Genomic DNA, 25526 nt, shown 5'->3' on the forward strand with positions numbered 1-25526 from the left:
CTGCTGGAGACATAAAAAGATACCCCACTCTAGCTTTCCAGAGAGGGAAAACTCCAGCCTACACTATAAGGAAGCTTCCCCAGCACACTTGGAGATCACAGCTCCAAAACAAGAAGAAAACGTTCCCTTGCCCCTTCTAAAAACCTAGCCATAGATAAAAGATTGGTTAGGATACATAAAAATAATGCACATAAGAGAAAGCTAACCAAGAGGAAAGGGAATATTTGGCATGCTCAAGGTCATTTAATGAAGGTCAAAGACAAAGCATCCTATGATACTTTAAATGGTCAGAGCTGATTTAGAAATAGTGGCCTCATGGAACCTGCTGGAAAGCACGTACATATGTTGGCTCTTAACTCAGCCCACTTAACACTTAAATGGCTCTTAACTCATGTGCTACCTCATACATGGGCAATGTTTGCATAGCTGTAATAGGCAGTAGCTATACTGACAGGCAGCTGCTCCTGCACAAGTATTGGCCTGTGGTTGTTCTAAGAGCCAGTGTGAAGTCCCTTGTTAGTGCAAATTGTAGTGAGTGGGGGAACTGCCATGGCTATCATTCAGTGGTGTAGCAAAGTCAGAGGGAGACTGTGTCCAACAAATGAACGTTCCCCTGCTTTAATTTTTACTTTAATTTTTTTACTTCATTTTTAAAAAGTGTTACATACTGCCACCACCGCCCTTCTTCTCCCCCTTCTCCCCCACCTCTCTTCACTTCCAACATCTGCCTCCTTCCCTGCCTCTCCTCCTCCTCCCAGCTACTCCTCACCTGGACCACTTGCCTCCTTTGCCACTCCTCACTCCCACTGCTCCGTTTCTGGCTTGCACAGTGCTGGGGGTTCCATGGGGGTTCCTCACTCAAGTGAGGAGAGAGAGCCAATGGAACAGCACTGCATGATACAGAATGGAAAGCATACAGTACATGCACCCTGACTGGTCATCGGGGCGCATGCACAGCTTCCGTTTTGTCTCCGGCTTATGCAGTACTAAGGTGTTCCATTGCCTCTCTCTTTGCTTGAGTGAGGAACCCCCATGGAACCGCCAGCACTGTGGGAGCCAGATACTGAGTGGCAGTACCCCGGCACAACATCCCTCCAGTGGCTGTTGCTGGTGTCAACCTTTTTTTTAAAATTGTGAGCCCTTTGGGGACAGGGGGTCATCTTATTTATGTATTATTTATTTTTCTATGTAAACCGCTTTGAAAACTTTGGTTGAAGCACAGTATATAAATATTCGTCGTTGTCGTAGTAGAGGTGAGAAACAGTGGGGGTGAGGAGTGGCACTGTGACAGCAAAGGAGGCCAACAATGGAGGCGATGAATGTCAGAGCAAGAGGCAGGCCATGGCACCAAGTGGCAGGAGTGTGGCAGGTTGAGGGGGAAATGCCAGGGCCCAATGGGCCCCTGGGGGCATGGCAGCTGGTGTTCATTGGACACCTTTGCACACTGGTAGCCCTGTTCCTGTTATCATTGCTCTGCAAAAGATCTATTAGAGGATCTGTAAAATAGAAACCAACCGCCATAACACTCTGCTGTGGGATGGATATCTATATCTATATCTATATCTATATCACACACACACACACACACACACACACACACACACACACACACACACACACACGGTATATATAAGGGGAGCCATGGAAGGGGCAAAGTGCATTTCTAGGGGAGTCCACTCTGTCACCGACGCATAGTAGTGTTCTGAAAGAAAAACAACAATGTATTTCACATTAATGCCCCCATCCAAAATATAAACAGAAGTGAGTCCACGGGGAGCTGCTCTTTACACACATATTGATATAGGAACATAGGAAGCTGCCATATACTGAGTCAGACCATTGAGTCATCTAGCTCACTATTGTCTACACAGACTGGCAGTGGCTTCTCCAAGTTTGCAGGCAGGAATCTCTCCCAGCCCTATCTTGGAGATGCTGCCAGGGAGGGAACTTGAAAGCTTCTGCTCTTCCCAGAGGGGCTCCATCCCCTGAGGGGAAGATCTTACAGTGCTCACACTAGTCCCTCATACAAATGCAACCAGGGTGGCCTGTGCTTAGCTAAGGGGACAAGTCACGCTTGCTACCACAAGACCAGCTCTCCTCTCTATTTTACATATTTAGAAGCACACTCTGATTATGTACAAAGGACCTTTCCTTCAAGTTGCCACAAAGATCCAACAATGGGGGAACAGCAGTGGTGGCAAGCTTCTTGTTTGGGGGATGCCTGCCTTCCCTCAGCTTTCCTCTGGTGCTGCCTATTTTATGTCTGTCATCACAGCAGGTTAGCTAATAGCTATGATACAGTCACAGCAGCTCAACTAAGGGATGGGATGGATCACAAAGAGCCAAAACCCAGGTTTTAGCATACTGTGGGAATAAAATTCTCCAGATAGTTATCATTCTCCCTAAAAGATTGACATTCCCATCGCATGCTGGCTGTTGTCGAGGTAGGCTGCCCAATATGTCAGGAGAGTAGTCATGGATGAAGGAGTGTTTTTCTCATGCTGAATGAGTCTGTCATATCAATGAGGTCTCAGAGGGTTAATAAAATGCATTTCTGTAATGTACTGAATAAGACAGAATAGCATCTCAGCTGCCTTCATGGACCCAAATATGTGGAATTCTAGCTCGTATTTAAGTTATCTCTCTTCCCACTATCTAGCTTGGCTATTGCAAGATAATCCCAGGCCTCTCTACAGGTTGGTATTGCCTACTTTTCTCATTTGCAAGCATCCCATTAATAAAATAGACAGCCAAGGTCAGTATAAAATATTTCCCAGTTATTTGGAGGCCAGTTGGCAAACTTAACTGGCAGGAAACCAAGCAACCCACATCCTGGCCTTCTGCTGATCCACTGCTACCAAGTCTTTTCATACCTTTCTGATCAGCCTAAAGACTGATACTATTAATATCAATGCCAATAACCATCTAACTCAGGTCATTATGTGGGTTGGGCTTCCTAATGGAAATTAACATTTGGATGGCACTCCGATGAAACCAGGGTAGGCAAGTTACAGGCAGGCTGTATTCTTCCCCTCCCTGGCTTGGCACTTCTTGCTGTCCGTCTCTTGACCCAGGTCAGGTTAGAAATAGCATGTTCTGACCTACAACTGTCTAGCCCTGGGTGGGAACAATGCGAAAGAAAAGCAGTGTTCTCTCGGATCACAACCAAAAATATGTGAGCTGCAGCTGACATTCTGTAACCTCAAATATTTGCTAATGCTTTCATTTTGGCAGTTTTGCATGCAAAGAGAGGGGAGGTGTAGAAGACACATTTTAAAAAGCACATTTTAGCCACAGCTGTTTCCTACTTCCTTCAGATAGTGATTTAAACACCTTGTAACCAAGGGAGGGGGGAAATAGGGATTTTCCAAATAAAATATCTCCTGTCTGAAACTCTGCAATAAAAATGGCTGTTATTCACCGAAATCATCCCTCAGAATTATCAGAAAACAACTTGGAACTGCATATAATATATTTCCAAATGAACTGATCTTTCTGAAAATTTCCACTGCATGGAGACAAGGAGCTCCTTTTGGACAGGGATTACGAGGAAAAATATGAATTTTGGAGGAAAACTGAAGAATACTGTAGGAAAATCAAAAGAGGGAAAGAAGAAGGGGCACAGAGTTCTGTCTGGTGACGAATCTAAATATAATAGCTGTTATAATACTCAGGAAACTGTCTGAGTTTCAGTCTTGCAATATGAATATAAAGACCCAAGCCTAAGTTTTCAGCTCCCTGAAGTATTGCTAGAACTCAGGGAAATGGGTTATGAGGAGGCAGCTTTAAAAAAAGAAAAAGGTATTAGAGAACTCAACAAAATGTTTTTCAGCAACTGATTGTGACACAAATGTTTGCATATCATTGGCTACTAGTTGGAGGGTCTATCATGGGCTACTAGTTGGAGGGCTATAGGCCACCTCCAGCCTCAAAGGCAGGATGCCTCTGAGTACCAGTTGCAGGGGAGAAACAGCAGGAGAGAGGGCATGCCCTCAACTCCTACCTGTGTCTTCCAGCGGGCATCCGGTGGGCCACTGTGTGAAACAGGATGCTGGACTAGACGGGCCTTGGGCCTGATCCGGCAGGGCTGTTCTTATGTTTTTATATCTACCAAATCCAAGAGGACATGCACACAAGCAGCCCTAAACAGGCTTGAACAGACTACCCAGGTTTTGAATTCTGAAATTCAAAATTCAGCTTTGAATGTTGAACCTTTTTTGTGTGTGTACTTTAAAAAAAGAAGTACTTTTCTTCCTATCCTGCCTCGCCACCCTTATGAACATAGTACTGACTGTGAAAGGAGCAAGTCCCTCATGTCGTGTGGGTTTCAGGAAATGGCAGACGACCAGGGTAATAAAGGAAGGGGTGAACGTGTAGGCAGTCAGATGATCACAATATTCTATTGTTGCTCTGAAATGTGTATGTGTGGCAGCATACATCCCTAGTGTGTGTCAGTTACTGTATTAGACTGGAGGTTTCCTTTTAATTTTACAAATACACTGGAGGGCATTCTGAACTCTTTGACCAAAAGCTATCTTTGTTTTTGGCCTGGAAAAGATGATTCTCGTGAAACATAGATAAACATATAAAAACATTTCTTCTTTTCATGCCTAGGTTGTGACACAAAGCAGGTATTTACTAATTTTAACACACTGGCCGAATTCAGACATGAAACCAGAGGTTTCAGTTTTAAACTATAAATTGCACCACAGATGTTAATCCAACCATGGCCTGCCAAGCACCAGTTCCAGGAGAGGGGAGCCCCTCCCTGCTGCTCAGCCACTGCGGCCAATCCCAGCAAGCTCCATGACCAGACTGTGAGCAAAGCTTCAGCACACCAGTGGAGCGCCCGCAATTGGCCACACACTCGAAGGGGGCATGTCAAACATGAGTGTGCATTTCAGGACTGCTCTGCCCACCCTCAGCATGAAAAGGGCATTTAAATCCCTGTAAATGCCATGCCATGCCAAAGCTTCTTCTGACAGTGATGGCACCACCAGCCCCCGCAAAGAGCCCTGCACCCAAACAGACCCTCAGAAGCATGATTTGGGGTTGGGGGTTGGGACACTATTTCCATGTTGGGGGGGTTAATATGGAGACTTCCTAGGAGGGGATATGTATATGAGGGAGGGCAAAGGATCCTGGGGGGATCTGTCCCACCGTGGCCTAGGATGGTGTTGTGAGGGATCACCCAGTCAAAGCAGTGAATGCAGAGCAAAACAAACTCCTGCTCCCTGCTGGTGGGCTTGCCCTCTCATGAGAGGGCCAGTCTCCTGGACAGGAGCAAGGGGTGTGAGCCCTAGACCTCCCTTCAGATTGCATGCTTATGAGTTGAGCTAACCCAACAAAGGGACCCCTGCTTATGAGGGGCCCCTAGCTCTCAATGGTAAAAAAAAAACCCCAATAGAACAGAACCTCTGCAAAACCTCCCCCCCTTCCCTGTGAAGCCTTGCACATACCCAAAGGAGATTCTGGTGCTTCATGTCAGAGCATGGCCTCGTGTGCAGATTGGGGGAACATGTGTGAGCACTGTAAGATATTCCTCTTAAGGGGTGGAGCTGCTCTGGGAAGAGCATCTAGGTTCCAAGTTCCCTCCCTGGCATCTCCAAGATACGGCTAAGAGAAATTCTTGCCTGCAATCTTGGAGAAAACGCTGCCAGTCTGTGTAAATACTGAGCTTGATAGACCAATGGTCTGACTCAATATATGGCAGCTTCCTATGTTCCTTTTGGGTGTGTGGACAGATCTTGAAACCCATTCAAAATCTTCGAGTTTGGCCTGGCATTGTGCTGTATGCAGATCTGCTGGGGTGGGGAACCACAGGAGAGGGGAGCCCCAATTTCCAGGGACCCCAGGAGGGTTGGTTGCCATTTCAGGACACAAGCAAAGATACACATGCCCACATGGGCGGACAGGCTGGCAGGGGGCAAGCTTTGACATCTACCTGGTGGCAGACACCAAGACAGGGAGAGCAGTCACCAGGGTACCCATCCCCATGGCTTTCCTCCATAGAGCAACCTAGCTCAATATAGTGCCCCAATGCCCTGACACTCTTGTGCAAGAGCTGTCTGTGGGGGAAGGGGTTGTTTTGTCATCATGCATTATTAGCAATTCTGCTCAGCAATTCTCTCCCCTCCCCTTTGATGCTCCTCATGAGTTGTTAGGGAGTGTCCCCATGGCCTGGCACTCTCTTGAGTGAGCGTGGTCCACCCAGGGTGGGCATATTCCTTCTTCACAGCTGTCATCTCTCTCCTTTGACTGGAGCACTGCTGACCCTGGTGACCAGTTCTGCTCATAAATAAGCCTAGGGACTGCGAAACCCCCAATGGGAAGGGGCTGGGGCCCCCTTCCCCAACCTTTTTGTGAAAAAATTAGTACTTGGCTGCTCAAGGATCCCTGCTTGAAGGTGGCTTTTAAACCCAGTCCCAGGAGAAGAAGAAAAAACCCACAGACATATCTTCCTCTCTCAGTGCTGTAAGGGGCCTGCCCCCCACCCAGGCCTGCTTATGTTGTCACCTGGAGTGTTTATGCCTGTGAACATACATCATTGCTGTTTCCTTATTGGGGAGCAAAACACTTCGTGCCTGTCTGCGCTGCTGCTTCTATGACTGTGGTTTGAAAACTGGCACAAAACTGTGGTTAGGGTGGAGTCCAAGATCAGATGTAATACTTGGGCAGCAAAACCAGTGGACTCGGCACAACATTTGTGCAAACTGAAGGTTCAATTTGGAGTTTGGTGAGGGAAACTGCAGGTCACTTTTGTCGCGAAACCACAGTTTCACAAATTCAGATGTACTGGAGTTTCAACCTCTGCCATGTTTAACTCCAGTTTCGTGTCACATCTGAATTCAGCCACTGTCTTTCTTGGCTATTTGGACTAAATGGGATTCCTAGGTTATTTTCTCTTATCCACAAAAAGACACATTCCCTTAGCTATGAGATTCAATATGCCCCAAGCACCTTTTAGTTGATATTCAAATTCACCTTTGCTCATATGTCATGCTGTAAATGGCTCCAAATCATTTCTCTTGCTTTCTAAAGATTATGATAATTCAAGCAAATTTTTTCCAGTCTGCTCCTGAGAGAAGAGAAAAAGTTGCACATTATGCACCAGTCATTTAAAGCTTTCACTCCTAGAAAAAATTAATCTTCTCTGTCTCCATTGGTATTCAACAGCACCAATTCTTTATGAATGCTATTAAAGCAAGTGTAATCTTCAGAAAAAATACTAAGGATCCAGAAAATGCAAAGTGTAGTTAATCCGAACATTAGAAATGATTGTAATTCTGCAACTTAATTCTGTCCTGTGGCATGAGGTATTAATAATTGTAAAAGTATATAAATGTGGCCAAATATTTTGTTCTCCATGCTTATTAAACTATGAGGCAAGTAACTAAAAACGATCACCATTTACTGGGATTGATATATAAATTGTTGCTGAAATACAACTCAGAAACAGAACAGATTAAAGACTGTATGATCAAATGGATGCAAAACTTAAATAAAACAATTGACCTTCAACAATGAGAGCATCAATGGAAGGTCAACATAAAATTGACTGCAAATAGTACCCTAAGAGAAAACTGGTATAAAATGTATTTTTACTGGTATATAACCCCTGTAGCTATTAGAAAGATGAATAACAATTACCTGGGAGATTGCTGAAAATGTAAAAATCACCTTGGGACATTTTATCATATGTGGTGGACTTGCAGTAAAGCACAGCAATTTGGGGGAGGAAATCAATACTAGGATGCAACAAATTTTAAATATAAACTTTGCTTATTCACCAGAACTTTTTCTGCTAAACGTGACCAAACCTTCTATTCCCACCAAATATTCCGAACTATCTTTATATATGATTACAGCTGCTAGGATCCTATACGCTGCAAGTTGGTGGTCACAGATAATCCTGACCGTGGATGAATAGCTATTAAGGATATGGGAGTATGTTTCTATGGCTAAGATCACCGCTTATTTGTGGAATAACTCAGATGAAACATTTGTGGCAATTTGGAAACCTTTTCTAAATTTTAACATAGCACAAGGTTTACATCCACATCCAAGATTTATTTATTTTTTTTAAAAAAAATGTGGGTTGAAGGCAGTGTACTAGCAGATTGGCAATCACTGATTGTATTACTCATATTTCTATTTTTGCTTTTGGTGATATTTGTTGAGAGGGAGGGGGGAAGGTGAATTTTGGATTGTTATATGAAACATGCCATATGTAACTGTAGGAAGCTCAAGAATGGAGAATGTCTTTCTTTTGCGTTTTTCTGTTTCTATTATAAATAACAATCTTTAATTAAAAAAAAACAAAACTGTGTGGTTGATTTTCATGATGGAGAGAAACCAGGCTAAAGAAGCCCAGCCCGGTTTTCCCCCATCCTGAGAACCACCAGACTCGTGGGTAAGCTTGGTGGTTCAACGGTGGATGAGCTTGGAGGTTCAACAAGCCTCCCGGCCTCAGGGGTCTCCACAGAATGCCCTGCATGCTCACATGCGGCATCCTGGGACTTCCGGGGGCCCAGTGGCCCCCAATCCCAGTGCCCCTACTGGCTCTGTGATGGAGCCTGTAGTTGTGTGGGTGGCCAGTCCGGTCACCCAGGGCTCGACATTTGATTCTGTGCGGGGAGAGCGCGTCAAGCCTGCTGTCTCAGCACAAACCCTGCAGGCTCTACACACCAATCGTGTGTAGAGCCTCTGTTTTTCACATGAGCTGTTCTGTGTGTCTTTTGCTCCCCCCCCCTTTTTTGCCAGCTCCAAGTAAGAGAGTATGGGCTGACATACTGCTCAAGGGAATGCAAGCAGCTTGAGCACTACATGTGTAAGCACTGCAAATTTGTCTGTGCTGCAGGGCAGCAGCACTCCATTGTAAGCCCTCTGCTCATGTAGTTGCATGATGTAGCACCCATTATTTCCAATGGGCATCATGCCACACAAGTGCATGCATGGAGCACTTACAGAAGAGTAGGCAGCCCCACCAGCAGAGCTTACACATGTGCAGGGACATGGGTGGTGCTCAAGCCACCTGTGTCTCCTTGTGCAGTATGTCAGCTGTGTTGCTTAATGTCTAGGAATGCACCAAACTTTTTATCAAAATTGAATATCCAGTTGAAAAATATCTTTGGCCCAGGGGTGAATTTGTTGTTAAATTCCTTGTCTGCCTTTTGGGGGAAAATACAGTTTATTTTGAAAACGGTCTTTTGTCTTTGAGGACTATTGGGATCAGACCTCCAGGAGGAGAGTTCAGCATCGAAATGGTTGCGGTTGGTAATATCTCTTTTATAGAGTGACACAGAAGAAAACAAGTTTGGTAAGTGTTCTCAGCACTTCTGTTTTTGTGACACCACTGTTCTATCAGCACCTTCGCTTTGCGTCATTGCTTCACCCATTTGTCCTTTATTCAGATCTTTGCCATACATCAAGGTCCTCTGGCCCACATTGCGGCTGTTGTCATGGCAGAATATTGCTTGCAACCCTCTTTTGCTGCATCCATTCTACTGTGTGGGCGGTGGTGGGAACTCTTCTGCCTGGGGCCTAGCTAGGTAATTCAACTGGCTGCTCCCTCCATGTCCCACCCCAACCCCCTGGCTGCAGGTGTGATGGAGCCCTCTTGGGGCTACTGCAGTGTCTGCCAGATCATAGGCAGCTGCCTATGGTGGCAAATATCCCCTCAGCGGCATTTTAAAAAAGAAATAAATATATTTACATTTGTGGGGTTTTTTGGTCTTGACTGTTATTTAGGACGGCATGGCAGTGGGTGCATGCCGTGCAGGATGCAAAGGGGCAATATGGGCGGTGGAAAGAGCAGGCAGGTGGCGAGGCAGCGACAGCCAATGCAGTGGAGAGGGCGGCGACAGCTCCTATCCCAAGCCGCCTACCTCCCAAATGACAGCGATCGCCCTATTTTGGGCCTTTCTGCGCACGCCTGAAATCGGCTTAGATCACCTTATTTTGGGGAGGAACGCAGGTCGGGTAGGGGCTCTTCCCCGCCTTCTCCCAAGCCCCGCCTGCATTGCCTTGCCTTCGGCGCAGTGAACGGGCCCACCCAGAGCAGCAGCCTGCGGTGTTGTGTGTCCCTGCCTAAGTCCCTACCTAGTGCTAAACATCACTGTTGGTGCTCTTGCCACCATCCCTGCTCCGCCGCCGCAGTGCAGCAACAGGAGCAGCCAATCACCAGCCACCACTTGGACCTGGTGGTGGTGACCACCACCAGGTAAGTGTGCCCAGCAGCTGCCACCTGAGGGGGCACTGAATGCAAGTCCTGCCCCAGGTGGCCCAGCCTCCGCCCCCCATCCCCCCCCCCCACCATGGGCCCCCTCAGTTTCCCAATTTTGGCCAACACAATGTTGCCAACCTTAGGTTGGCTGGCAGCACCGGGATCTTCATGGATCCTGGTGTTTCACATGTGCAGCCTAACCCAGGCTGTGCTGCCCTAGTCTGGGTTATTATTTATTTATTTATTTATCGTTGCATTTATATACCGCCTTCCGTTAAAAGACAACCCCAAGGTGGTTTACAAAAATTAAAACATACAATAAAAGACAATAAAATTATTAAGCTTATATATATATATATATATATATACACACACACACACACACACAGTTAGGCAGGGTTAGGGTATTCACATGTGTGAATAGCCTTAAGATATTGTTCACCAGCTCAAGACTGAATTCTGGGGGGCAGTGCTAAAGTGAAATGTTATTGTTTTATGTGCTTCTATCCCGCTCTTCTGTTGGAAAGCTGAGTCGCTTACATGGGATACCAGGATCTATTGGTGTACATCCCATCTTAGTCTTCACAACTGCTATAGAATTTGGTGTCTGCAGGCAGACCACTCCCTTGGCCCTTTATAGCAAGCACGCATTTCTGCTAATAGGTTCATGATTGCCTACAGCTATTATTTGTCTCCAGCTTCAGAGTAATATATTGCTGCTCCAGGTTCTGATTCCGAAGGTTAATTTAGGAGCCAGGGAGAGTTACTGATTTTACATCTGCTTCTGCTTAGAACTAGCCTTTTGTTACTTTCAGTTTTAGCATTTGCCCAGGAATTAAAAATAAAATGGAAGTCTTAAAAATATAAAATCCCTTCTCCGCAAGAAAAGCGGAAGGGAGCTATAGTTAAAATTACAAGCCATCCACCCGAGAAGGATCCAGGTGGGGAGTGATAGTGGCCCAAGAATATTTGACAGCTACAAAAAATGTGAACCATTTCCCAATGTGCAGCTGCAAAAAGTATTTTTTGCTAGGAACAGTTGTACCCCTTAATGAGTGTTGAGCCTGTACACTTTTAACTCACATAATCCTTTTTCCTACAACTCCTCCATCTTGTAAGAATCAGCCTGTGACTGCAAGCATATTTTCCAAGTACTCGCATTCCTCTGCCATATATTAATACCAATGGAAATGTGCAAGAGGAGAAATATAAATACCACAACTCCAAGAGGGTCGGAGGGGATGAGGAAGATTGTGCCTAGCGATTCAGACTTCAAAACTCCTAAGACTTAGGCCTTATTCAAGGCCTAGCAGGGCCTAGATAGGGAGAGTTTGTAACATGTCTGGTATGTAGTCATTGAACTGTGCTGTATTCTGTTCAGTAATCTTTTGCAGTTTGTTTGTCTGGACATTTGTCCCAAGGGGGTTCCTTCCTGTGAAGAGTATGGGGGAGGAGTCAAGAGAAAAAGGGAGGGAATGGAGAAGGAGAAAGTGGAGTTGTTGCTGAATAAACCTTTAGTTAAATCTACTTAAGATTCCCTCATTTGTATGGAGGAAGCAGCTGCAAAACGTTTCGCAATGAGATTTTGAACCACCTAAGTGTGTGAGCCTGCAAAGTTTGTGAATGTTCCTGCAACCTCATTGCCTTGCATTACTGGGCCTACATTCCTGAACAGCTTTCTACAATAGCTGCTGCTTATTGTTTCTCCAGCTTCCAGACCTACACAACTCCTGAAGGTACTTTGTCCTTATCAATGCCGGACTCTGTTGTTCACTGGATGCCCACTGCAGCATGGTTCAGATCCCACCACCACCTTTTTTCTTGTCCACCCCAGAAGAACTCGCTGTTCCCTGAAAACCAAGTAGGTCCCATTTCGGCAATTACCTTCTCACCATACAGACCCCAGGTTTTCCTTCAGCAAAGCAGGAGGCTATATTGCTTCACTGCCTGGGCCCTGAAGGCCAAAGAATAACGAATCATTTGCCTTTCCTGCCAACTTGGAAGGGGATGCTAATTCTTATAAGATGTTCTGAAAGATTTAGATGATCATTTCAACCCTATTTTGAATGTGATTGCTGAATGTTACAAGTTCTATTCTAGATCCCAACTGCCTGGTGAATCTATTGAACAGTATATCACAGTATTGTGTGCCTTCAATGTAACCTATGAGTTTGCCAACTTTACTGATAAAATGATCAGGCATGAGATTCTTATGAAAACTAACTGCTCCAAACTGTGTGAAAAACTGCTCTTGGAACAGAAACCTACCTTGGATAAAGTTCTAGAGATGGCCAGGAAAGTGGAAAATGCTCTTCACTGTGCCAAATCACTCTCTTTGGTACCCCAAAACCCACCTCCTGAAATCTGGGCTGTTCAGTCTAAATCCTTCCAAACCCAGTCTTCTCATATGACACTGCCATAGGAAGTGGCAGCACAAGAAAGGAGGGGTTACAAATGCTACTGACGTGGAAACTCTGCCCACAAAGCCAATTTTGCTCACTGTCCTGCACGGAAGGTAACTTGTAACAGGTGCAAAAACAGGGGACACTTTGCTAAGGCTTGCAAGTCAGCTGTCCACTCCATTACTGATTAACTATTTCATAAGGATGAAGCAGATGAACCACTTCCTGACAGCGTTTTAAGCGTGACATGAAGCGTGAAGAAGAGCCTGCTGTCAAATTAAACTTGACAGACATGAAGTGTGGATGCTGGCTGATTCTGGTTCTCTGTATAGTATCATTTCCCATCTACTTAAGAAACTTCTTACTACATCATATCTTCACTTGCAGCCTTCATTCATTCATTCATTCATTCATTTGATTTCTATACCGCCTTTCCAAATATGGCTCAGGGTGGTTTACGGAGAGAAATGATAAATAAATAAGATGGATCCTTGTCCCCAAAGGGCTCACAATCGAAAAAGAAACATGAGAAAGACACCAGCAACAGTCACTGGAGTTACTGTGCTGGGGGTGGATAGGGCCAATTACTCTCCCCCTGCTAAATAAAGGGAATCACCACATTAAAAGGTGCCTCTTTGCAAAGGTAGCAGGGGTCCGACACCAACCCACGGGGATATGGAGGTTTCTGTATTGCCATAAATAGATACTTCACTGCTGTCCTGGAATACAAAGGATGTATTGCAGAAGGGAAATTGTACGTGTCACAAAAAGGAGTTCAATATTGGGCTGGAAACATCAGAAAGATTTACAGATAGTGCTAGACCCAAATAGCATGGAACCCATATTACAGATGATAGAGCATCCATCATCTTGCTGATTTCTCAGATGTTTTTGCTGATACTCCTGGCACTGCCATACATTTCAAACATAAAATTCAGATGAAGGCAAATGCAATACCTCTACAACACATAGAGGCTCTTCTCATGAGGAGCCAAGCCCAGGCTTAAGCAGCCAAGCCCGAGCTTGGCCGCTCATGAGAACCGGGATCCCAGCATTGTTGCAGTGCTAAACCCAGCACCAAAGCTTGGCTGTCCTTAACCTGGCTCCCAGGATTGTGTGTCAGTGCGAGCTGCTTGGAGAGGCACCTAGAGTGCTTGTCCCCTGGGGGAATCCCCCAGGGTACTATGCTCGGTGTACAGTGCACTGTGGTATTCTTGGAGCCCAGGACAATGAGTCCAGCCTCTGTTTACCCGCATTGCTTGTAAGCTGTTCAGCTATTAAGGAAGCACCAGAGCCACACAAAAAGGATGCACTTTGCTCATTTTCAGGACTCTGCGAGTATTACTCTAAATTTGTTAGACAATTTCCCTTGCAAATTGCTCCATTGTGTCTTCTTTTTAAAAAGAATGTCGCATTTAACTGAGGTGCATCCTTCAAGGCTAGTTTTGAGACAATCAAATTGGCCAGTGCAAAAAGCCCTGCTCTCACTTCTTTTTACAGCAGTTGGCACACTATTGTAACCACTAATGCTTCTGAATATGGTTTGGGTGCTGTCTTGACCCAGCAAAAAGGGGACAGGGAAGTAAGAGTTGCCTTTCTTCCAGAGTGCTTACTGCTTCAGAGAATATGTATTCTGTCATTGAAAAAGAATATCTATCATGTTTCTGGGTGGTGAGGCACTTCAGAACTTACTTGTGGGCAGAAAATTCACTTTACTGTCAGACCATAAACCCCTACCTGTTTTACTTACTACTCAGGGATTGAGTCGAGAGACCACAAGAATAACCAAATGTATCACCAGACTTATGGATTTTGATTTTCAGGTGGAATATCTTCTAGGTCTTTGGAATACAACTGCATATTGTTTATCTCAACTTCTACTTCCAGGCTAGGAGCAGATTCCAGAAGATGAGGATGAAGGAGTAGTAATTCTGAATGGAAAGCGGCCCTCAGTGCTGATCAAGTGCTTACTGAATTTAAACCCTATGTAACTAATGGATAGCTATGCAAAAACAAGGTACCTGAGCATATTCAATCATATATGAATGCGAGTGAGCTGTCTCTTCTCAATGAGCTGGTGCTGAGGACTAATCATTTGGTTGTGCCTACCTCCTAACAAGCAGAAGTGATCAAAATTGACCACAAAGGTCACCTCTGCATGAGCTTTACTAAAAGGCGAATCAGAGAAGGTTTTTGGTGGCCAGGTATGGACAAACATATTGAAAATGTAATCCGGCACTGTATGGCTTGTGCTGTATCTGACAAATTGCAGAATACTTTTAACATCACCTGAACTACAGTAGAGTACCCCAATAGTACCTGGGAGAATCTTGCTCTGGATATACTGGGGCCATTTGATAAACAAACTGCAAAACCAGTGTGATGTAGTGGTTACAGTGTTGGACTAAGACTAGGGAGTCCTAAGTTGAAATCCCCATTCAGCCATGAAACTCACTGGATGACTCTGGGCCAGTCATGTATCTCTCAGCCTAACCTACCTCACATGATTGTTATGAGGATAAACATAACCATGTACATGACTCTGGGCTCCTTGGAAGAAGAGTGGGATATAAATGTAATAAATAAATAAATGTAAAAATAAAACAAAGATTTGTTATAGTGATGATAGATTACTATTTCAGGTGGCCAGAAGTTTCATTTGCTGTCAACATTACTATGAACTAGGTGATCTAGTTCTTGGCTGCAGTTTTTGTGAGGGAAAGAAGCTATTCTGATGATCACTAGAAACCGGGCTAAGGGAGACCGTTCTACTGAGCATCAGAACCACTGGGCTCGCGGGTGAGCCCGGTGGTTCTATGGCAGAAAGCCCAACTAATTCCCACTCCCCTTAAACCAATTTAATGGAGCGAGAGCTCTGTTAACATGGTTTTCCTGATCGTGAGGCACTGTGGTGTGACTTCGCACCATGGCGACTCGCAAGGACACCCCGACCAGGAGGCTCCTACAAGCCTCCCGGCCTCAGGGGTCTCCCCAGAATGCCCCGCACACTTGCGTGGGGAATCCTATGACTTCCAGGGGCCAGGTGACCCCTGATCCCCACAACGCCAACCAGCTCCGTGACGGAGCCAGTAGTTATGTGGGCAGCCGATCCGGCTGCCCAGGGCAAATGCTCTGCTTGTGTGTGGGGAGAGCGGGCTAAGCCCCCTCTCCCCACACACCACCTTGAGGCACCTTGATCCTGTGAAGTGCCTCAAGGTCTTCCTAAAGAACTAGTGACTGACAATGGGACACAGCTTACCTCTTTTGAAGTGGAGCAATATTTGCATAACTATGGGATAAAACACAAGACTCTTTCTTTGCACCATTTTTGGGGGAATGGCTTAGTGGAAAGAATAAACAGATTAGTGAAAGAAAGTTTACAACTGGCTACTACGTAAAAACAATCCTGGGAAGAAGCAATCTTTAAAACTATTTGCTAATTGAACCACTCCTCATTCTATTACAGGAAAATCACCTTTTAAACTACTGAGAGGACACAAAGATACCACCAAACCTACCCAATGGCAACAACTGATAGGGGTTTCAATGCCATTTCATCCTGAGGATGCAGAGGTTTTGTGATTGGGTAAGGGAGAAGCAACAAAAATATAAATTATATGTAGATCAGAAACGGGGTGTGAAACTGTGAACATTTCAGGTGGGGGACTTTTTTTGAGTTTGGCTACCTTATAAAGTGAGAAAGGGATGTTCCCAATATTCTGGACCAAAACAAATAATTGAAATGTGAAGAAATTCTGTCCTATTGGGTGATGGAAAGAAATGGAACAGTTCAAGACTTTCTAACATGCGTATTATGAGACAAGAGGGAAGGGAGTCTGATCTCAAGAGAGGAACTGAAGAGGAATTAGATCTTGCCTCCTGTTTTGACCTCACAGATGAGGCTGATGATGGACAATCCTCAGTAGCAGAAGAACAAACAGCTCCTGTGCTAGAGAACCCAAGACTTAGGAGAAGTGTGTATGACAGGAGACTACCTAAAAGACTTCAAGACTTTGTCACTAAATTTTAAATCAGTTCCAAGTCTTTTTTAATATAATGGGGAGAGTGAGCCCTTTCTCACAAGCAGTGAGAAAGGGAAAGAGGGTTAGCGGGGAGGAAGCCCTAAAGAGCTTACCTCCCCAGAAAGGAGTGTCGAGCTTCCCTTCAGCAGGCAGAACTCCCACTACCAGGTCCTGCCAGAAGACTACCAGCTCCTGCCAGAAGCTCAGCAGGCTGGGGTGGTGGGATGCATTGCCACACGTTGCCCCCCACCCTGCCCAGATCTCACATAATGCTCTGCGTGAGTGCAAAGTGCATTATGGGGACCCCCCCATTCCCTCCCTGAAATTGTCTCAGTCTGCTAGCCATGGCTGGCAGACGATCAATAGAACAGGATTAGGAGAGCACTCACTCTCCTAACCTCATTTTGGAGGGTGGCTCCGTAGTGGGTTTGCTGCTGTGGCATCACCGGGATCAGGCCCGATCCCAGTGGTACACATGTGCATGCAAAACTGGGCTGGTCATCCTTAGCCCGGTTTTGCACACACATGCAAATAGCTTCTATGTGTTGTATTCTGTTCTAAAAGATTACTATCTTTTGTAGTTTGTTTGGACATTTGTCCCACGGAGTGGCGAGTTCTGTAGAGAGTGTGGAGAGGAGTCAAGAGTAAATGGGAGGGAAAGGGAAAGGAGAAAATGGTGTTGTTGCTGAATAAATCTTTATTTAAATCTACTGAAGATTTCCTTGTGTGTATGAGGGAAGCAGCTATAAAACAAACTGATTCTAAGGAATGTGTTAAGAGCGTCCCAGATTAAATCCCAACATTTGTATGCTACATGTTGCCACTGTTACACCAGCATTTCCCAGCAAACATTTCAAGTGGGTAGGTGCATGTTCCTAAATGCTTGTGAACATATGCCACAAAACTCTCATTTGCCATAGCTCGACAGCATGTTCCACTGGAACTTTTGTGATGTATATCTTCCTTTCATACTTGATATGTTTTGCTGCATGAAATAATAGTCAAACTGTGCTAAACATAATGGTCAACATGATGAGGAAAATTCCTTAAGGTAGTCCCATAAAAATTAAAATGACAGGTTAGGCAATGCCACAAAACTGTGGCTGCCACAGGGCTTTTCAGTATGCTCCCTCTTGAAATAAGAGCATATCTTTCTCTGTTTGCTTTTGGAAAGACCCTCAAGGCTGTTTTCTCAGGCTTTTAACTGAAATTAATTTTAAACTGTTAAATTTGTTTTTGTCTTATGAGATTGTTTTTGTTTTGTGAAAATTTTTACTGTTTTTAATCTGTTTTATATTTGTTGTGTTTTAAATTTTGTAGAGATGCATATATCAGGCAGTATAAACATATGATAGATAAACAAACAAACAAGTGCCAGTGAAATGTATTAATTATTTCACTCATGTTCATACATGACATTTTTTTCTATTTAAGCATATGGGGAAAGTGCATTGTTATGTGCTTATTCTGTCATGTGCACATGTTTGGAAGCTGTATTTGGTGGAGACAAAAAAGATGCATGCCTTCACATCTTGCATAACAAACTGCACATGGGATTCATGCAGTTTCCTAGACAGAAGGAGTTTCTGTGTGGAAAATGTCTTGCATGAAAGTGTCCTAACACCTACTAGGAAAGCCAGCCGGCAAACACACTTCCAGGATATTTATTAGTAGCCTGCAGTGCCTTGTGTCCTCACCGTTTCTTTAATCTTTTATGTTTATTTCAAATTCTCACTTTTTGTGAGACATTATTTCTATCTCTTTTCCTGCTACTTATGTTGAAACTTTTCTTCGTTTTTCTTCAAATGCTGAGAAAACTCAGTTGCCAAACCTGAAGAAATCTCACATACTTTCAAAATTTGTTACGAACCTGGCCTCTATAATTAACAGTCTTGGCTAACAGAGTGGCCCCACATTATATCAAAAAGGAGACTTCAGCAGGCCAAGGATGCTGGCCTAGTTGCCTGGAACAGAGTTAACAAAAGGCATCATCCTAGCCCCATGCTATCATATCAGTTTTTGCTTTAGTGAACAACAAAAATATATCTCCGTGCTTTATAGACTAAGAGTGAAAGTGTAAAACTGAGTTCCTTGCATGGTGGCCAAAATGGGGCAGGTTGAGTGGTTCCTATCTAAGTGCTGAGTAAGCCTGGTTAGGCCAACCCATTTTTATCATCCCCTCATCTTCTTGTTGCAGCCTATAAACTTAGCCTTCCTCTGTATCCCTGATGCGTTTTCAGCCAGCCCAGATGCCAAGATGCAGAAGATATTTTTCCAAAAGCAGCAGCTGTCTTCTTGGCTGAATACTCTGGCACTCGCCTCAGCCACTTTGAAGTTGTCTCCAAGTCTGTCATGTGTTTATAAGGCTGTTGATGAACTGTTTGGGCTGCCCCAATGTCCTGTATATTCCCCACCCCCCTTTGACTCACCTTTCAATATGGAGGAATTTATGGGAATTCTTTCTTAGCCATATTTTGTGGAAGCCATTAAACAAATATGAACTTGACACTCAAATCTTGCATGTGTGTGAGAGAAAGAACTGCCTGAGGAAAAGATAAGCATTTCCTGATTTTAGCCGTTAAAGCTGTATCTTGTGGGAGCTAATTTCCTATCAAACTCGCAAACATCTTGTTTAGATGATCTTTTCCACAATCCTATATTATTCAGAGATGTATAGGGCTAATTCAGGAGGAGAGAAGGAGACTTATTCTTGCTACACTGTGCCCCTATGTGCTTTTGCACATCTGAGCAGTTCAATATATGTGCTTTTGCACATCTGAGCAGTTCAAGAATCTGATATATTCCTGCACAGTTGCACTAGGGGAATATTATGTCTTTGGCCAATGTTTGGGTGAGCATTGCTTCAGCCATAGCCATACAGTACCATAACTTCACTCTTTCAAATACTAACAGGCTCAGCATTGAGGTCATTGAAATATATAGGGCTTGTTCTCACAATACTCATCTAGGTAGGAGAAGCTACTAGGGTAGGAGAGGCAGACAAACTCCCAATCCATAGTCGTGAGAACTCAGAAAGCAAGGTTGGAGATGGGGAGACTGATCAAGGTGGGAGTTGGGTTGAATAGATGTGCCCTACCCACTGTCTGTAGTCAGCATTTTACCAGAGGTGGCAAAAAAAAACCCATTCTACCCAATTCCCACCTTCCATGCAATCACTCTCCCCTCCTCCTACTCTGCTTTCTGAATGCACATGGCACATACACATGGATTAGGATCACGCCTTGCTCTCCTACCTTGGCTGATAGATCCTCCTACCCTGATGAAGGTCGTGTGCCTATTGGCTGTCTCTGCAAAGCTACATTTTAAAGCCTCTCACCTTGACCCACAAGCTAGAGGAAGGCATTAGGATAGGAATGAGTTTTTACCCAGGCTATTTAAGGATCTATAGATCTTACCTTGCACCTCGAATTGTTCCAGGGAGATGATAAGGAGCCACTGAAGATGTCAGAGCACAGGTGTAATTTATTCTTTCTGCAGCTTTTTAAAGAGGCAAGCCACTGTGTTTGCACCAGCTGAAAATGTGGAAGGGCAGTGGGAGCAGAGGGCTTTACCATAGAGAAGTCTCAAGGGAAATGGAGGTCATATGCACAACTGAAAGAAAGGAGCAAAGCCTTCATCTCTGGTGGAGTCAGTGGAAGACATCCCAGGCCATGGCTTCTAAACCCCAGATAAGCACAGCTGAAAATTCAAGAGCATTTCTAGGCTATACAGCTGAGTGACAAGGCTTTAGGGAGCAAGTGGACTCCATCTCTGATTGCGATTTCTGTCTTAGTGATAGGAAGCGCATTGGACTTGAAGGCCTTTGAATGACCTGCAACTCTAGGGCTCAACAGCATGCAAATCTATCTTCACCCTAGAAAAATCCACTTTTTCGTTGTACAGAAGAAAACAATAGATTTGAATGAGCCAAGGATGCTTACATTAGATTTAGTTCACCACAAGATGATTATGACAATCAGCCAAAACCGGGCTAAGAAAACCAAGCCTGGTCTCGGCTGATGGTCAGAACCGCCGGGAGTCACGTGCTCCTGGTGGCAAACCCACCTCCGGAGCCCATCTTTAAAATGAGGTAACAGGAGCAAGCACTCCCTTAGCCCCATTTTTAAAATCATCTGCCAGCCCTGGCTGAGCCACTGTGGGGATCTTGGCCGGTGCCGGTGGGATCCCCATAATGTATCGTGCAATTGTGCATTGCATTATGGGAGTTCTGGAGGCTTCCCAGCCCCGCAAACTCCCTGCTGCTGGCAGCAGCGAGCAATAGTCTGGCTGAGGGCTCTGCCTGCCCAGCAAAGCGACAGAGATCATTTGTGGGGGAGGAAAGCTTTTTGAAGCTTCCTCCCCTGCCCCTTCAAGCCCTTTCTCATGGATCGTGAGAAAGGGCTCAAAGTATCTTTACCAATGGGTGACAATTCCCCTGCTGCCTACCTGACTCAGTCGGAAGTCCCAGATCACAGGAGGGCCTTCACCCTCGCTCGATGTCATACCCTCCTCTCTGCTCTATTAGAAGGAAGGTCTAGAAAGACCCCAATTGTGGAGAGAATATGCCCTTGTGACACTGGGCAGGTCGAAACCATGGTGCACATCCTCCTCGACTGCCCCTTCTATAAAGATTGTCAAGCCAATCTCATCTTGCCACTACTTCTTAAGGACCCTGACCGTGCGAGCCATTTTTACACTTTGTTGCTGCTCTCAGGTACAGAACCTGCCATCACGTATAATGCTGCCAAGTTCTGTGAGGCAGCATGCAGGATTCACCGGGCCCTGACAGCCACCAGGCCCTGCCCAGAGGGATAGCAGCTCACAGATATGCAGCCCCGCTACAGCACTGCATGAATTTCCTGACTATTCCGTTTTCAGGGGCCTTTTTAGCTCTTGTAGTTTATACTCATAGTAGAGTATAAAAGTATAATCTCATGCTTCGTGCTTTTAACATTTTAACACAGTAATTTATAATCAGCTTTTATTACAAATCATATAACCTTAATTTAGTACCATTTTAATACAGTTTCTTATAATCAGCGTTTATTAATAATTATATAGTTTTGTACCTGGTTAGATTAGATTTTAATGATGCCAAAAGGTTTATGGCTTCATTGTTTAGGTCTTATACCCTGCAGTTGTAGATTCATAACTCTACAATGTTTTATTAGCTACAGTTTTATACATTACCATTGTTTTATGTTATTATGTCATATACCCTTTTGTATGGTTTTATGCCAGCCTAGGACTGTAATTTATTAATTAAAAGATTTAATATACCACCCAATCCATAGACTCAGGGTGGTGTGCAAACAAGAACAGCATCCAAGATATATACAGATCTAGATCTAGATCTAGATATAGATATAGATGAACGCCTGGAGGGAAAGAAATGTCTTCAACAAGGTTTTAAAGGCTGAAAGAGAGGAGGCAGGCTGAAACTGGGGGCGGGGGGAGAGAGAATACCAAAGTGAAGGGGCAACAACAGAGAAAGCCCTTCCACGGGCCCTAGTACTATGGACCTCTCTGAGACCAGGGACTGAAAGAAGGGCAACCTGAGAAGATCTTGCAGGACGGGACAGGACTGGCTGGGAGAAGCGGTCCTGAAGGTAAGCAGATGCTAAGCCCTGAAGGGGTGCCCTGAAGGGAAGCAGGTGCTAAGCCCTGAATTATCTTAATAAAGATAATTAAGATGAATGGAGGACAATTGGTCAGGACAATATTCCGTATGCATTTTGTAGCCTTCGTATATCTGTGTTGTGTGTATCTACATTGAATGTTGTACATGTTGAGTGCATATGACTCACAGACTTAAGATATTCTATGCATGTTAATATGAGTTCCAATCTCAATGCAGCTGAACAGTTAAAATTTAACTGCCTCATGAAAACTACAAAGTAGATGCCTTATGGAAAATGTATAAAATACACTGTAAACAATTTCACTCAGCAATTGTATTTTTCTGAATTTTCTCTCTGGAAAATATCTGGAGAGGATGGATGGTTGGGTTTAGGTTTAGGTCCAGGATATTTAAAATAATGTCTTTTTTGTTATGAGAGCATCTGACGAGGTACATCTGCAGTTTCCACTCCTGCTCCACTTGCAGATACTCGGGGATGGGCATTCTCCATTGCTGCCCCGAGGCTTTGGGATGACCTCCCTGTTGAAACAGAGCCTCCCCATTTCTGATAACTTTTAAGTTATCAGAAAGTTATCAAATTTTAATGTAGCTTTTAAGTTAAGACACATTTGACATCCTGGAGACTTTGTTCTACTGTAACGCTTTTAATGGGTTCTTTGTTGATAAAATGTCCTGTATTCAGGGCTAATTGCGCTCCACTATTTCTGCAAAGTCTATAGAGAAGGTGTCCAGCAAACCCTCTTGCAGTATTAGATTGGATCAGTTTCAGTCTGATTCCTTAGGTTGTGGACAGTCTGCTTGGGGCAGTGCAGCCTACTAATTGTTCTCTGGGTCCTTGCCTGACTTGGCTGCTTCTGTATAGCAAGGAGATTGTTGGAGGTGGCCATGTTAATATCATAAATGCATTGCTGAGGGAGGGTAGGATGCCTCCTTGTTCGAAGGAGGCAATGATTAGACTACTTCTTATGAAGCCTTCCCTGGATCCCTTAGCAATGGATAGCTACAGGCCAGTCTCCAATCTACCATTGTTGAGCAAGTTGATTGAGAGAGTGGTGGTCAACCACCTCCAGGTCGTTTTGGAGGAAACTGATTATCCACACCCATTTAAAACTGGCTTTACAAGGGCTTTCTGATTGATATAATACACCCAGATCAAACAGGATTTATATTGAAGAGACATATGAAAGACCATTTGAGATTTGTAATGAATGCAATAGACAATATTTCAAAGAAGAAGAGGAAAGCAGCGATGATTTTCCTGGATGCAGAGAAAGCTTTTGATAATTTGGATTGGTCCTTTCTGTTTAAGGTTTTGGAAAGAATGAACTGTGGGTCAAATTTCCTTTCATGGATTCAAAGTATTTATCAGGAGCAATCGGCAAAGATAATAGTGAATGGGATCCTATTCAAAAAAATGTGTCATTAACAAGGGTACCAGACAAGGGTGCCCTCTCCCCCCATTGCTGTTTGTTTTGGCTCTCGAACCCCTGGCAAAGAAGATTCAGCAGGAGCAAAGAATTTATGGAATTAAGATGGTGAGTCAAGAGCATAAAATAAAATTGTATGCTGATGATATGGTTCTTACAATTACTCAACCAAAGGACTCTCTAGAAACAATAATGGAGCATATAAACCATACAGCAGGATCCAGTACAGCAGTATCTCGGGATATAAGATTAATAAAAACAAAACACAGATCATTACATGGAATTTGCCAGTTACAGAATTATTGTATTTGAAAGATAAGACTGGATTTCAAACAACAGCAAAACTGATTAAATATTTGGGGATTAATTTAACAAGGAATAATAAAACCTATTAAAGAACAATTACTTATTATTATTATTATTATTATTATTATTATTATTATTAATTCGATTTCTATACTGCCCTTCCAAAAATGGCTCAGGGCAGTTTACAAAGAGAAATAAAACAAATAAGATGGCTCCCTGTCCCCAAAGGACTCACATTCTAAAAAGAAATATAAGACACACACCAGCAACAGTCACTGGAAGTACTGTGCTGGGGGTGGATAGGGCCAGTTACTCTCCCCCTGCTAAATAAAGAGAATCACCACGGTAAAAGGTGCCTCTTTGCCCAGTTAGCAGGGGTCAATGTGTGGAATCTTATTTTATCTTATCAGTGTGGAATCTTATTTTAGCAGACCTAAATAGGTGGAAAAAAACTAAATTTTTCTTGGCTGGGGAAGATAGTATCAGTTAAAATGAATATTTTACCAAGAATGAATTTCTTATTTCAAATTATTCCGGTTAAGAGTGAAGATAAGACATTGAATATGTGGCAGAGGCATATACAGGTGAAACTCGGAAAATTAGAATATCGTGCAAAAGTCCATTAATTTCAGTAATGCAAATTAAAAGGTGAAACTGATATATGAGACAGACGCATTACATGCAAAGCGAGATAAGTCAAGCCTTAATTTGTTATAATTGTGATGATCATGGCGTACAGCTCATGAAAACCCCAAATCCACAATCTCAGAAAATTAGAATATTACATGGAACCAAGAAGACAAGGATTGAAGAATAGAACAATATCAGACCTCTGAAAAGTATACAGTGTACTGTGCTTGATTGGCCAGCAAACTCGCCTGACCTGACCCCATAGAGAATCTATGGGGCATTGCCAAGAGAAGGATGAGAGACATGAGACCAAACAATGCAGAATTGCTGAAGGCCGCTAATGAAGCATCCTGGTCTTCCATAATACCTCATCAGTGCCACAGGCTGATAGCATCCATGCCACGCCGCATTGAGACAGTAATTGCTGCAAAAGGGGCCCAAACCAAGTACTGAATACATATGCATGCTTATACGTTTCAGAGGTACGATATTGTTCTATTCTTCAATCCTTGTCTTCTTGGTTCCATGTAATATTCTAATTTTCTGAGATTGTGGATTTGGGGTTTTCATGAGCTGTACGCCATGATCATCACAATTATAACAAATTAAGGCTTGACTTATCTCGCTTTGCATGTAATGCATCTGTCTCATATATCAGTTTCACCTTTTAATTTGCATTACTGAAATTAATGGACTTTTGCACGATATTCTAATTTTCCGAGTTTCACCTGTAAACTCCTTTATTTGGGCTTATAAGAAACCAAGAATCAAATTTAGGATTATGCAAGATGCAAAAGAACAAGGAGGATTGGCTGTCCCTAGCTTGAAATTATACTTCCATACCAGTTGTTTGACATGGATTTCAGATTAAAT

General features: G+C 43.8%; 1 long non-coding RNA gene across 4 annotated transcripts in view; it reads right to left on the bottom strand.

Annotated features, from left to right (window-relative positions):
- Positions 1 to 25526, bottom strand: part of LOC128341769 (uncharacterized) — a 53941-nt gene that overhangs the window by 9764 nt on the left and 18651 nt on the right. The window contains exons 1-2 of one of the 4 annotated variants that reach the window (XR_008314557.1): positions 12494 to 12690; positions 6985 to 7078 (exon numbers count right to left, since the gene is read on the bottom strand). This is a non-coding gene — a long non-coding RNA (uncharacterized LOC128341769). The other 3 variants (XR_008314558.1, XR_008314559.1, XR_008314556.1) reach the window with 3 other exon arrangements.

The sequence above is a fragment of the Hemicordylus capensis genome, chromosome 2 (assembly GCF_027244095.1).
Source record: "Hemicordylus capensis ecotype Gifberg chromosome 2, rHemCap1.1.pri, whole genome shotgun sequence".
Classification (NCBI taxonomy): Eukaryota; Metazoa; Chordata; class Lepidosauria; order Squamata; family Cordylidae; genus Hemicordylus; species Hemicordylus capensis.